At 43.2% G+C, this 15,140-nt stretch overlaps 1 non-coding gene across 1 annotated transcript; it reads left to right on the top strand.

Annotated features, from left to right (window-relative positions):
* The first annotated feature begins 3,815 nt into the window (after positions 1–3,815).
* On the top strand, positions 3,816–3,896 carry Trnaa-agc27 (transfer RNA alanine (anticodon AGC) 27). Its single transcript has one exon. It is a non-coding gene; the product is annotated as a tRNA-Ala (tRNA).
* The last annotated feature ends 11,244 nt before the right edge of the window (positions 3,897–15,140 follow it).

The following is a 15,140-nucleotide window of genomic DNA, read 5'->3' as shown; positions in this document are numbered from 1 at the left end:
AAAGTTCCAAATCTACAAGTTTAAGAGCTTCTTTCTCTTTTTTAAATTATTTTTATTTTATTTGATATATTTATTTACTTACATTTCGAACACTATTCCCCCTCCCAGTTTCCTGTCCATAAGCCCCCATTCCCTTCCCTCCCCGTCCCCCTCCCCCATATGGGTATTCCCCCTATACATCCCCCTTATTGCACCCCCATATTCCCCTGCACTCCTTTTCAATCTTTTATAATATAATACTAGGAATAGTCAGAGGCACCTCCCAACACTTTGTTTACCTATCTACTAAGCTATACCTACAATTTCAATGCTTGCGAATTTCTCCTTCCACAGAACAGAGCTGAACCAAGGCCTTTGCGTCTCTACCAGTATCAGTACCGTACTTCCTCTAGTTTCTAATAGTGCGTTCCTCGTTTCCATCTAAATTACAGCAGGTCGACCTTTAGAATTCATATCACTATCATACTGTTGCTCATGACTACTTACCGATTCTCTTAGAAAGTGAGAGGCGGCTCTCCAGCTCGTCTCTTTTCTTACTAAGGACACTGTGACCCTTGCCAGTGTGGTCTGTAACACTCACTTGTCTTGGCTGACGGTCTCTCCTCTTCTCAGCACAGACCTCAGAGATCCCGGCTTCTGCTCATTACCAACTACGAAAGCTGTTTCCACAGTTGCAACCCTGCTTTCCCCTTTTGTCAGTATATTATGTCTTGACAATGCTTGAGATTATGACGGCCCCCAGGATTATACTAGAATCTAATGTCAGCTGTGGTAACCAAAGGAAGTTGGCATGATTCTAGTTCAAGTCCCCACAACCTTGAGATTCAAGTGGGGATGAGATTTCAGTTCTATTCAAAGACAAGAAAGAAAAAAATACCTGGAGTCCCAGCTTAAGGATGTCATTTAAAATGACATTCTAGGTAAGCCAGACTTCATTCTTTTTTGGCTGGAAGCTAGCTAGATGAGGTTCTGTGTTAGGAAAGGCAACCTGGTCTATGTAGTCCACTGATTCAAATGCTAATGTCAATTAGAAATGTCCTCAGAGACATACCTAGAGTGACGCTTGACCAAATATCTAGGAAGCAAATTTGACATGTCTAATTGGTGATTGTATCTGTTACATTAATCCTGCTTCTGATGAGGTGGCAAATTACCCTGACAAAAATAACTTATCAGAGAAAGGGTTTGTTCTGGGTTATAACCCTTCATTTCACCAAATCACAGTGGAGGAACCCGAGGGACTTGGTGACATCGCATCCGTTGACATGAATGGAGACCAGTGATAACATGCATGCTTTGCTTGGCTCACTCTGTCCACTTTGGTCCAGTCCAGGGCCCAAACGCAGGAAATACTGCCACCCACCATGGGTGGATCTTCCCAAACAATGTACAGTATGGACAATCCCTCAAAGACATGCCCACTGGTAAGCCCACTAGAAACAAGGCCTCATTGGCCTTATCTTCCCAGATGATCCTACATGGTGTGAAGTTGACAATAAAATTCACCATCACAGCTACCTTCCTCTTTATTTTCCTTAAACAATCTGTTCCCTTCAGTAGGGCACAACTTTTATTCTCTGTACCTCTGGAATCCCACCAAAAAACAACACAACCACAATGTGGAGAAGAGCCTGGTGTCCTGTGCGTTCTGCAATAGCACATATGCCTATTAGGGGAAAGTTCATTTCCTTTCTACCTAACACTTTAGCAGAGGGGGAACTTATAGTTTCTTTTTCAAGAGAAGGAAGATATTTGGGAGAAAGTTCTGGTATATAGACTCTCCATTCTGAAAAATGACTCCCAACCTCGTCAAGCACAGATACTGACGTTTGCATACTTGAAACCCAGATACAAAAGACTATACTAGTATTCTGTAATACCAAAGTAAAAATATAAAATAGGTCTCTGACTACTTGCAACTATAGATACATGTTGATGGAAAGGAGAAATACTTAAAAATAGCTGTCACTCCAGAATTGTCTTAGGCCCACAGTTGGCCTTCCCCCTGTCCAGGAAAGGGCAGGTTTCCAGAGGCTCCATGATCTGAGCTTCTGTGGTTGGGAAGGTCACTGTCAGTGTGTCAGTCAGGAGCAGATGGTCAAGTCCCATTCAAGGGGATACTAGATAGCTATGGAGCTTGGCCTCTGCGGGGGCTCTCCCTACTAGACTGATGAAGAACACAGAGAAAGTAAATGCTAATCAAACCAGCTTTCTTTAGCTGTAAGGAAGATTATACTCACATTTAGTACTATTCCAGTATGGACAAAGGCGAGCTACACTGAAGACCCACAGTATCTATTGACTATGAAATCTTTGTGGCACCACATATTGTCTATATTGTCTGTATAGCATGTGCATCTATCTAAAGAACTTCCTTAGGGTCAGCAAAATGATTCAGTGAAGAAAAATACTGAGTGCACACATCTGGTGACATAAGTTTAATCCTCAGAGCCCACATAAAAGTGAGAGGAGACGTGAACATTTAAATGGGTAAAGAATTTCAGCCATGACAGACCAATACTGTCATTAATCCAATGTAATAAATAACAAGGAAGGAGAGAATTAACTTCAGAGAGATGAAGTTAATCTGGCCTCCACATGCATGCCATAGCATACACACCTACATACATGCATCATGTGAACACATGTGAAATAATTATAGGTACACGTAAATTAATAAAAACACTTTTTATTCAAATTTTTTTGTTCTTTGACAGCTCCATGCATTTAAACAATATATATTGATGATACCCATTCACTGACATAAAATATTTTCTTAATTTAAATATCTTTGGGGTTTTTCAAAGCCCATCCTGATACAAGTACTAAGCTATTTTATGTATTAGTGAAATCTGTATTAAATGATGGAGTCATCTCATATGTACAGAATCACATGATTTTCTTTTTGGAGGGCATAGAATTTCAAGACAAGGTTTCTCTGTGTAGTCCTGGCTGTCCTGGAACTCACTCTGTAGACCAAGCTGGCCTCAAACTCAGAGATCTGCGTGACTTTGCCTCCTGAATGCTGGGATAAAAGACATGTGCTCGAGACCACCACTGCCCAGTTGCACATGATTTTCTTAATGGTTAAGTGAAGAATAATGAACTAGAGAGAGAAGCTATAGGTGCTGAAAGATTGTTCCTAGCCCTGAGAGAATTTTTGGAAATTCTTGAAAGATATAGAATTCTAATCCTAAATCCAGGCCCCCAAGCGAGAGAGTCCCCACATTGACCCTAGTGACCCTATGTGTCCTTGACCCCAAGTTATTTCTGATTGGATAATAAAGATGCTGAGAGCCAATAGCTGGTCAGAAAAGACATAGGCAGGGTTTAGGGTTCACAGGCTTTATGAATAAAAGGAGAATGAAGAAGCGAAGAAGGTGAAGGAGGAACAGAGAAATCCATGGGTTAGGAGTCAAGAGGTCATGACCCAGAGGGCTGGCCAATTGGAGTTGACAGCAGCCCAAAGGAAGCATAGTAAAGTAATAACTCAGATAGAAATGTAGATTCTAATAGCATAGAGGGTCGATATCCGCCCAGCTCTTATGCTGTTTAAGGCATATTGTAAATAGTAAAAGTTGTGTGTCTTTTATTCAAGAATTACAGGATTAAAGGGCAGGGTCAAATCCTCGGATTGGGATTAAAATTTTCTACACACGCCCCCTCCACAATACTGAATAACATGCAACTTTCAATTTTATTTGGTAGTACAGATGATGTTGACATAGCTGAGAGTAAGGAGAGATGGTGCCTGGCAACCCCAAAGACCCTTCATGTGCACCTTTGAGAAATTAGACAAATTAAGAATCAGACTGTCCGGGGTTGGGGATTTAGCTCAGTGGTAGAGCGCTTGCCTAGCAAGCACAAGGCCCTGGGTTCAGTCCCCAGCTCCGGAAAAAAAAAAAAGAATCAGCCTGTCCACACACGCTGTAAACATTTTTATTGGATTTTATTTCAGCGACATAGCACATTAAATTCTTTCACTCATTTTTATTTATGTGTGTGCACCTGTTTGCCGGTTTGTGCAACGTATGTGTGTAGCACCTGCAGAGACCAGAAAGCCATGTACGATCCCCAACACCTGGACTTAATAGACTGGGTTAGTGCTGGGAATTGTCCCCTGAAGTTAACCACTGAGCTGTCCCTCCAGCCCCTAGTGACACATCTGGCACGTTTTTAAACAAAGTAATTTATGTAGACAGCAGTCCCACAAAACTGTTTCCAGAGGCTCATACACTCACAGGAAAATCTTCCCAAAGAACCGGTACTAATACGCAACTGGGAATTACTACGTAGAATGGGAAGAGTAAGAAGGCTTTCTCCAGGCTGAAAAGAGTCTTCGGTAGGCAAAAGAAGTCATCAGAATGGGGAATGCAGCCTGTCACAACTAAAGGATCCTGACAATGGACCCTGATTCCCTCAGGCCATGAAATGGGTAAAATTCCTACCTTGCTATAAAGTCTTGCTTGTCACCTGTGAATCCCACAATGCCTTTGTCTCCCCGCAAGCTTCCTCCCCCCCATGCCTCTTTTATATTCACTCCCCTTCTCTAATTCTTGTTTGGATGTCCTGAACGCTGCTTCTCCTCCATCATTGTTTACTGACTAGGAAGAATAGGGATGTATCTTTCTGCTTACCTCTGTTCTCGCTGCTTTAGTTTTATCATGGAGTCAAGATCCCTTGCCAGGGCCATGACTACACAGCGTTGAATGCGCACATGGCTGAGTGTTTGTTTGCTTGGTGGGAGAGTTTGAACAAACCTTTGAGGCATACCAAACGTTTGGTGGCACATTCCGGTAAGAGAGCTAAGGCTTCCGCTGGCAGCAGTTATGCTCAGTCACTTTCTAGCTGACATTGCACTGGGCTGTAGTCACGTGACCTGAAACCTAAAATTACAATGGTAGGAATACAATATTAGAGCAGCAGCATCCACGCACCTAAAACACAGCATCTTTACTTAGAAACTTGATGCTCTTTTTCTCAGTGATTCTGAATTACTTTTATCCCTGGACTTACTCCAGGTTTAATCCTACTGGGTTTTCTTTTTCCTCCAGGATTAGGAAATATAAAATGTCTACAATATCCTTTTGAGGAAGAGACAGGCTGCACCTGAAAAATGTCCCACCGTGGAGACTAGACATTGTAGGAAAGAGAAAGGGGCAGAAACTAGAAGTAGGATGGACTGAGTGAGAGATAAGGTTAGCAGCTATGACAGACAGACAGACACAGACACACACACACACACATACGTTTACATGCTTACATACAGCACAGTCACAGGCATACACCCCTTTACACATATACCACATTGCATATTCACACACACACACACACACACACACACACACACACACACACACACACACACACACGGCACTGGGAGATTATCTTCTCCTAGAAAAATCTCTTTATTTACCTTCACTCAATCTCTCTGCTTTCCCAAGACTAGTCAAATGCGTGCACACTCCCCCACACAGAACAGTAGGCTAGAATTGAGATACTCCTTGACTCTTCATGGGGATAGCAAGTCTCTTATATGACAGACTCTTCTTTGATTTTTACCCTAAATCCTAAATAACCAATGTAAGCATTTAACTATTATTATGGTTTGAATGTGAATGTACCCAACAGGTACAACACTTGGCCACCAGCTACCTGTTTACTTTTTCTTCATCTTCTCTCTCTCTCTCTCTCTCTCTCTCTCTCTCTCTCCCTCTCCCTCTCCCTTTCCCTCTCCCTCTCCTTCTCTCTCTCCCTCCCTTCTTTCCTTCCTTCTTTTTCAGAAGACTCTTCAGGGAAATGTTTAATATGTGTCACCTCAGTGTAGAGACAGAGGAAGTGGGGTCAAGAAGGTTTTGATGCCTTAAGACCTGGCTCCAGCTTCTGTCCAGTCTCTGTCCTTGACTGTAGAGCCACGGCGGTTATCCACCGTCTACTTCCATGGTCATGCATTCTGCACTATATTCCCATCAAATCGTCAGACAGCACAGGGTCCCTCTGGCAATTGCTCTTGTCAGGTATTTTGTCACAGCATTAAGAAAAATAATGGGAGCTTCTTACCAACTTTTTTGTCTTCAGTATCCTAGAGATGATCATGCTAGGGGAGTTGACTCCACCTCCAGGCAAGAGACAAAGGAAAGAGAAGCCCAGGCCTTGTGTGCACATCTTCTTAAGCTGAAAGGGCATGGGTGTAAAATCATCTGTCCGCTGGAGACAGAAGAGAGACAGGAATGAAGCATGGGCCTCCATATTTGGCTCAAGAGAACTGCAGCGTTCAGTGAAAGCCAGGAGGGTTTGATGAACACCTGCCTTGTACCTTATGATCCTCAAACAACCCCACATTTTATCCGCCACACTCCCAAGGAATTTGTAAACATCTGAGCAACTTCTTACTTGAAACTGGCATCAGGAGATTCTGGAAGTTCCTGAAATTGATCTACTACACAGCCCTGGAGTTGGGGTCAGACCTCTATTCAGGGCCACAGCTCACTCACCTGTGCCACAGTTGCTATAATTCTCCCTCACAAAATACAACTGACGCTTCAAAAGGAGGGAGAGCCAGTGTGGATAGAATTACCAGCACCTTCAGACAGGGTTTGCACATACCTCTCCCCTGTCATCCAGGTACATCTGTACAATGTTTTCCTGGGTAATGCTGTCCTTCCGTCCTAAGAGAACAGGTCAGGCCTGTTTGCAGCAGAAAACTGTAGGATGCAACTCTTGGTTCCTGTGCTCTCAGGCCAAGGAGAACTCACTGGAGCATAGCACCATAGCCACTTGTAGACTTTGGGAAATGCCGCTCTTTCACCAAACCAGAAAGATCCTTGTCTGCCTGTTCCAGGACAACCAGATAAGGAAAGCCACCGATTGCCTTGCAAATTCATCCGGGTCACTTGGGAAGTGCTTTTGCTTTGTCAATGGCACCCGGGGGACAACAAGAACAACAACAATAACAAAGGATGAGTTGTTTAAGAACCATAACACAAGGATCCCAGATGGCAATCTTGTTTTTCATCTCAGCAATAGAGACAAGGCAGAACAAGTTCAAGAACCGAGAAGGCATGAGAGACTCTGTGTAGATGAGCTTGTGCGTAGCACATTGGAGGCTCCCAGGCTGGATCACTACCTGGCAGCATCCGGGTGGCTTCTCAAACAAGCAACCAACCACAGGTTTCCCACAGGACTTTGAGTGCTTCTCCACAGTCCCTTGGGCACAAGGAAGGCAAAATGTCATGTGACACAAGACTGAGGCAAATAAAACTGCTTCCAATATTTCTTGGATGGACACTGTGAGAGGCCCATTGAGAAACACAAGCCAGATTTCACACATATTTAATTTTTAAAATGTAAATAGCATTAAGCTTTTCTACACATCCATATTGGCTTTAGCTTCGTGTTGCAATTCAAAGTATTTCTTTTTCACTTTAGTGATTCTCCATCCATGATTATTAAAGAAAATGCATTATGCATTCACCTTTTACATTTTTTCTACAGTTCTTGGATTTTCATAGCAGAATATTTAATGGGCAAAGACTTTGTCCAGTGGTTGACTCTTTCAGTATTAGCCTTGCTCCCCTCAGCAAACCTACTGTGACTTCTCCCCAGTGGTAATTCCTACACAAGACACCTTAAATACTACCTGTGTTTCCACTATTTTGATAGACATCCTTTGAGGCTCTCGAATCAAACAGAACCCAGTTCAAACTATTTAACAACTGCGTGTGTACACTTCAGACTCCATGTCTGTTTACTAGAGACAGTGTGCAGTTCCTTAGACTGTGCTAAGCATTCATTAATTATTAATTCATTCTTAATAAGTGTAATATTGTAGGGGCTCAGCAAATGACCACTTGTTTCTCTCCCCATTGGTGTTCTTTAATAATCATGGATTCTCTTTCTATTAACTCCCACCCTGGCCAAAACTAAGTTTCACTCCTACATCTTATATTTATACTCATTGAGACCTCTCCTAGGAAGCGTCTTTGATCAGATAGCCCCTGCTCTTTTGCTATGGCTTCTCTGATCCACATGGTCTCAAGTGACTTCTCCACTATTCCGTGTAACTTATGTCCTATACTGCTAGCACATTTGTCACACATGCTGTTGCTCCTCTTTGCCCAACTCTGATGCTTCCAGTTCAAATGAAAGCCCATGAAGACCAAGTCACAAAATATCTCTTGATTGTGTGCTGAATGGCTATTAGAAAGACACATTGCTTCACCTTCGTGTTGTTCATTGAACTGAAATGAAAATGGCCTTCAACTTAAAACATCTTATTATTTAAAGAATTCAGTAGAGGTTTTCATCTCAAGTCATAGCATAAGAACTTGAGTCAAAGTGAAACCCATATGTCTGGAAAACTTAAGCTTTTGAGCCAATATGGCTGCCCAACTTTGAGCCCCTTATGTAGATGAAATTCCTTCTAACACTGGGGGAAATGCTTCAGTAATGGGCAGCCATGTCATTGCCTGACCCTCTTTATTCATTGGAAGTAGGGGTTCAGATAATCTGAAAAGACTTTTTCCTCTTAAAAAAAAACTCTCTTCTCATTTTATAGAAGGTGCATAAGTGATGTATGTGGAAGCTTCCTTTTCATGGTGTGAGGCTGCTACTGTTTCTTCCCCAGATTCCTCAGCCCCAGTATGCAAAGCAGAGATGAATTTCTCAGGCATTGCAATGGCTCCTCAAACGGCTCCTTGTGAGAGCTTCTCAGGTGTGTTCCTAAGCACACTGCTCTCTGAGTCTCAACGGATTGCATTCCCCCTCCACTTTATTCTAGCTATGTTTTCTGTTCCTTCTACTTCTCCTGCTGCTGCCCAGGCTGCTGGGGCCTCTGTGTTTGGAGCATGGTGCTTTTCACTTGCTTTTCCTCATTTTCAGCGTGCACCACCCTCCTATACCTCCTTCTGTGCTCTCATGCAACTCAGGAGGCTCACAATCATGGGGTAGACACGTCCTACATAGAAAGACTTCTCAGACTGTAATAAGAGGAATGGACGAACTATATGCCATGTTGTCATCAATAATAGGTTAAGAGAGTTCATCCAAATTCATTCTTACTAGGAATCCAAGTTCAAGCTGGAAGTGAATTGCTTAGTCACCCACAATTAGTATGATAGTGATCTTTTTTTTTTAAAGATTTGTTCATTTATTATATATAAGTACACTGTAGTTGTCTTCAGATACACTAGAAGAGGACATTGGATCTCTCTACAGATGGTTGTGAGCCACCATGTGGTTGCTGGGAATTGAACTCATGATCTCTGGAAGAGCAGTCGGGTGCTCTTAACCACTGAGCCATCTCTCCAGCCCAATAGTGATCGTTTTATGACGTGAACAACACTGAGTGTAATTATTGGAAGAGGGACATCAGTCTGTCCCTCAGACATGGAACTAGCCTTAGCTGGAGGAGGAGCTTTAAGTCCCACAGTGAACTGGAAGTCTGAGAGAAGTGCGGAGAGACAAAACATCTGCTTTTCCTCCGTGATCCACATGGACTCCACTGGAGGGAGGCACCCCAACCTCCACAAGGACTTAAAGTACCTGAGCCTTGGTCCACACTCTTCCTCCACACTGTCAAAAATTCAGTTAAAGGTCAAGTATTTGAAAGTTGAGGCATGGACCTGAAATACTCATGGAAAAGAATAAAGAAGTCACTTTATAACAAAATATTTTGTTCTTTTATATGAAATCCCTCCCGGGAGAACTCTTTGAATCGTCCCTTTTCCTTGCTTGGAGTCAGCTGCTTGGAGAAAAGTTCTCCTTTCCTCAGCCAAAGAAGGGACTTAAGATAGAAACTGTTGACTGCCACCTCTGCCACAGCAGAGTTTCAGAGGTAATACAAAGTGAAAGCTATGTCCTCCTAAGAGATGGCTTCAAGGATAGTCGAGGGTTGCTGTTCTGTGGATCCCACCTCCTCCAGAACCTGAGAGCTGAAAGGATGGCCAGGGATGGCGGTGGATGGCAGCAGATTTGGTGTTGAGAGATTTTTACTGTCTTTCACTCAAGACCTTATTGATTCTAACCCTACGTTTGTCCTGGGCGCAAAGCCTAGCAGTTATGCAGCCAGGATTCCCACAGCCAGCTTCTCAACCCTCAAAGCCAAGCCAGCCTAGGGCTCAGTTTCCATAGCAGGTGAACGCTCGCCATTTTCTAGAAGGTAGCTCTTACCATGAGAACTGCAGCAAGAATTCCCCCTCTGAACTCGCGCAACCCGTGCTAGTCGATAGCCTGACTCCTTTGCTAGAAGTAAAAAAGAAAAAGGAGGAGAAAAAGATAGAAGCAGAAGAGAATGGGAGGAGGGGAGGGAGAAGAAAAATATTATCAACCAAAACTATCCCTAGACTTTAAGAAAGGAGGAAGTGGCTTTGTCTTCTCTCTACCTATGTTTCCTCAATGAATGTATCACACCCTTTCTGGTGATGTTCCAGTCACCGCATAGTGTGTTTATATTTCTGTATCAAGACTGCCTGTCCAGCTAGCCAGGTGGGTTTATTAAACTATAAAAGGAACTCACAATAATATAGAGAGGGCTAATTATAAGCAGAAAGCAACATTGAGTGGTGGTCATTTTCTGAAAATTCTGAGGTGGGAGTAAGAAGGCGCTGTAGTGGGGGAGAGGACTATTTCTAGTCCTCCCCTTAATCCTCAGCCCAGCCCAGTTCCTCTGAGAAAGCCCTTCTGGGCTCATCTTTTCACTTGAGAAGGAAGCAGCAGATTATGTAAAACAACCATTTGCTGAGCACCCAAGGCTGTAGACATACTAATAAACATTCACCCTCATTAATTTGAGTCATCTCTCCCCTACCCCCAGGGCGTTTGTCATTTGTACACTTATCTTCCGACAACCACTTGGCACTTGCATCTTGTCATGTCGTAATGGAGCAAGTTTATGTTTCTTTCGATTTTTTTTTCACTCCAATTACATGTGGTGAATCAGTCCCTTCGTACTTGTGCCCCGGAGCCCTCTCCAGAGCCAAGAGCCACGTAGAGCCCCACTCCCATGGCTGCCAGTGGCTCCTAACAGTGGCTTCCTCACCATTTTAAGTAGCAGATAATGTAATTTGTTCTTCTATTTGAGAGTGAACCAGATCATTTGCATTGTAAATCAAACAATTTCTTGTCTTTTTTCCATCATTTTTGATTGCTTTTGGCTACTTGACTCAGATAATTTCATCACAAGCCATATGAAAGAGAGCAGAGAAGGATTTTAAATAAGCTTAGAAGTAAGTGCAAAACAATTCTATAGCAGGAGCAGATGGCTACTGAGTCTCTGGTAGCAGAAGTTGACAAGAAGTTCTCAGAGTGCCTTCCTCGGGGTCTTGGGAAAATGACAACAGCATCTCTTCAAAGGTGAGTTTGAAACTCCATGTGCAGCAGTCTACCGGGAGAGACTGCTATGATATTCATGGTAGAAGAATGAACACCTCTGCTTCTGTTCTGCTTCTCCTGGAGTCCAAATGAAGTCGAAGTGGGATTCATTTCCTGTCATGGTCTTTATAGGATGACGAATGGAAGAAGCATTCTTCGAATGGATTTTCCTTCGTGTGCTTTAACAATTTTGGAAGAGCAGCTATTCCTTGAAATAGTGTGATGAGAAATGAATTTCAAATCATCACCAAGTTCACTCTTCAGCCTAAATTCCTTTAGATAGCCCTCGTTGTTTCTGGTGTGATGCCCACAGTTATTTCTGCAGGATGTAGCATGCAGAAGAGGCTCTTTGGATTCATATGAAGATCCTGAGCTTTCTTCTGAAGGCTGTCCTTCCTCACCTGCTCAAGGTAGCTTCTTGACAATGCCAATGAGCAGTGGTCATTGAACCTTGAGTACTGTCTGGAGAAGCATCTCTGGAAAGAGATATAGGAGTCTAGCCTCACAATCTAACCCAGCTCACTTGACATTTCTGAAAAAATGGAGGAATGGTAGATGACCTAAGAATGTAAGGTTCTTGAAAGCCTTACCTTAGAGCTATGCCCTCTAAGTTTACTAGGTAACTCTGTCCCTTAGTGATTGCCCTAATTAGGGTTTTACTTCTGTGAACAGACACCACGACCAATGTAAGTCTTATAAGGATAACGTTTAATTGGATCTGGCTTACAGGTTCAGAGGTACAGTCCATTATTATCAAAGCAGGAACATAGCAGCATCCAGGTAGGCATGGTGCAGGAGGAGCTGAGAGTTCTACATCTTCATCTGAAGGCCAATAGGAGAAAATCGACCTCCAGACAGCTAAAATGAGGGTCTTAAAGCCTTCCCTCACAGTGACACCACACCTACTCCAACAAGGCCACCCCTCCTCCAACAGGGCCATACCTTCTAAAAGTGCCAGGCTGAGCATACACAAGCCATCACATTCCACTCTCTGGCCTTCATAGGCTCGTCCAAACATGAGTCTATGGGGATCATACCTAAACATAGCATAATGCAAAATACCTTTATTTCAACTTCCAAAGTTCCCATAGTCTATAGCAGTCTTAACAATGTTAAAAGTTCAAAGTTCAAAGTCTCTTTTGAGATTCAATCACTTAACTGTAATCCCCAAAACGAGACAGGAAATCAGCTGGGCAAACTCCAAACTCTGCATCTCCATGTCTGAAGCAGTTTTCAGATCTCCAACTTCTTTTTCATCTTTGTTGACTGTAAAAAGTTCTTTCTCCTAGGCTGGTTTCACTCCCTTTAGCAGCTTTCCTCAGCAGACAGCCCATAATTCTGGCTTCTCCAGAATCTTGGGGTCTCCAAGGCAACTTCAGTGTTACAGCTTCATGTTTCAGTGTCTAGCATTCACACATGATCTTCTGAGTTCCTCCAAAGCTTCTCCAGCTCTGCTCTCTGTAGCACTCTAAGCTCTGGTTGATCCACTCCATTGTCGCTACTGTTCTTGGTGATCAGCCCATGGTACTGGCATCTCCAATACACTGAGGTCTTCTGCTGCAACAAGCCTTCAGCAATAGCCTCTCATCAGCTGTCTTCATGGTGCCAAGCCTCAACTCCTTTGCATGACCCCTTCAGTCTAGGACTGTCAACAACTGAGATTGCACCTTCACCAATGGCCCTCCATGGCCTCTCACTGTGTCGAGCCTTAGCTGTTCTTCATGGCCCATTCATGCCTTCAAAATCAGTACCGCCTGGGTGACTCTCACACATTACCAAGTACAGCTGTAGCAAGAGTTACAACCTTGGCTATCTCTGAAACACAGTTTCTTTGTGCTGTCAGAAAACATTTCCCAGAAGATTCCACTTCAGTGATGCTGGTCTTTTCTTAATCATCACTAATTTCTTAGTTTCAGCTAACCAGCATTGGTAGTCCCTTCTACTTTTCACTCTAAAGCCAGAGCCACATGGCCAAAGCTTACAGGAGTTCTGCTGCTTACAGGAGCTGGAATATGGCCCCTCCCCTTCCATTCTATCACCAGCTTTCTGTTTTCCAACTCCCTTTCTGCCTAAGCTTGACTTTCCTGGAACTTGCTCTGTAGATAGACCTTGAACTCAGAGATCTGCATGGCGCTGTCTTCTGTAATACTGGGATTAAAGGCATGTATGACCATGACTGGATTTAAGTTTTTCTTCACCTAGAACCTACTTTGTCCTAGGCTGGCCTTGAACTCACAGATCTGTTTGACTTTGTCTCCTGTGATTGAAAGTGTATAGCGCCATGTCTGGATCTAAACTTCTCTGGGCAAGATCTTGCCCCCAAATCCATTAATCTGTTATCTCCTAGAACATAGGATTCAGTTCCACTTCACTTCCTGTTCCCCCTTTAGTACTCTAACCATATATTTTATATTTTTCCTCTCAAAGCTTGCTATGCTTGTACCAAATGCTCTTTATGAAATGTAACCAGAGAACAAAGTCTCTGCTGGGCTTTTTTTGAGACTTCCTTTGTCAATGCAATTAATATAAATTTCTTTACCTTAGACTCGGGTAGTCTTTTAAGACAAGAACAAAAAGCAAAATACCATAATGACAACCTCTAGGCCACATACTGAAATTCTTCTCCATTGAAACCTCTTAGGCCAGGTCAATGCAGTTCAAATCACTCACAGCAAAAAAGTCTTCCATATTCCTACTAGGATAGTCCATTAAGCCCCACCTAAATCATTCCACTGTTTTCCAAATCTAAAGTCCCAAAATCCACATTGGGAAACACTTCACTTTTGTAAACCTCAAATCTAAGAACTGATAAACAAATATTTGGTAAAGTAAGCGAAAGAATTCAGTCCAATAGAATGTAAATCATGCTCATAGTCCTTTCAAGCAAGAGAAGGTCCCTCAATATGTATTTGTTTCCTCTCTTTTTTCACAGCCTTAGTAATGCATTGTTTTAATGTTTTATTGGTCCTTCCTGAATTTCACAGCATTCACCACAGTCCTACTCATCTCCCCCACCCCTTGAACCCAGCTTTCACCCTTGCAATCTCAGCCCCAACAGAGAAAAACAGAATCTTGTTGCGGCAGTGGTAGTGCACTTCTTTGCAGGCAAATGTTTACTGCAATGACTTGTTGGTCTGTTAAAAGGCTTCTGGATTCTGCTACTTTATCAATACTAGAACTTCATTCAAACTCCTCTGAGATAACCTGTTGTTGCCCTGTGTTGTGGAGATCCTGTCGTTTGGGATCTATAGGACCAGCCTCTTCGTGTACTCCAGCAGTTCATGATGTTGGGATCAGCCAATCCAAAGCCCTGGATCTGGACCTAAGAGACATTTGAGCTAGTGAAGCCTTCAGCTTTCCTGCTGTCAAGTCTTGGAGACCAGCTTATCTGGTCTCCCCTGTCACCGGGATTATCTCTACAGGTTGCCCAACCAAGTTGCAGGGCCTGCTCTCCCTAATGCTGCAGCTGGTAAAGGGCAAAAATAACCTATGACCATGACCCTGAGGGCCAGGTCTTCTGCCTGATGCAGGTGGGGAGGGGTGTGGGAAGATAAGGGCATCTCTTGCTCATCCATGTCACTGCATAGAAGAGAAGTAGAAGGGCCAGCTATCCTATCCTCATACCCTTGGGGCTAACTCACTCTGAACTTCTGCAATGTTCAGCCCCCAAGTATTACAGATGGCTAGGGTCATGCTCCTAGCTCATGTTCCCAGCATCAGCTCTCCCATGATGCCCAGGTGAGGGGTGGGGCCAATTCTACACATTTGTT

This window comes from Rattus norvegicus, chromosome 1 (assembly GCF_036323735.1).
Source record: "Rattus norvegicus strain BN/NHsdMcwi chromosome 1, GRCr8, whole genome shotgun sequence".
NCBI lineage: Eukaryota > Metazoa > Chordata > Mammalia > Rodentia > Muridae > Rattus > Rattus norvegicus.
This window is presented reverse-complemented; position numbering and strand designations above follow the sequence as displayed.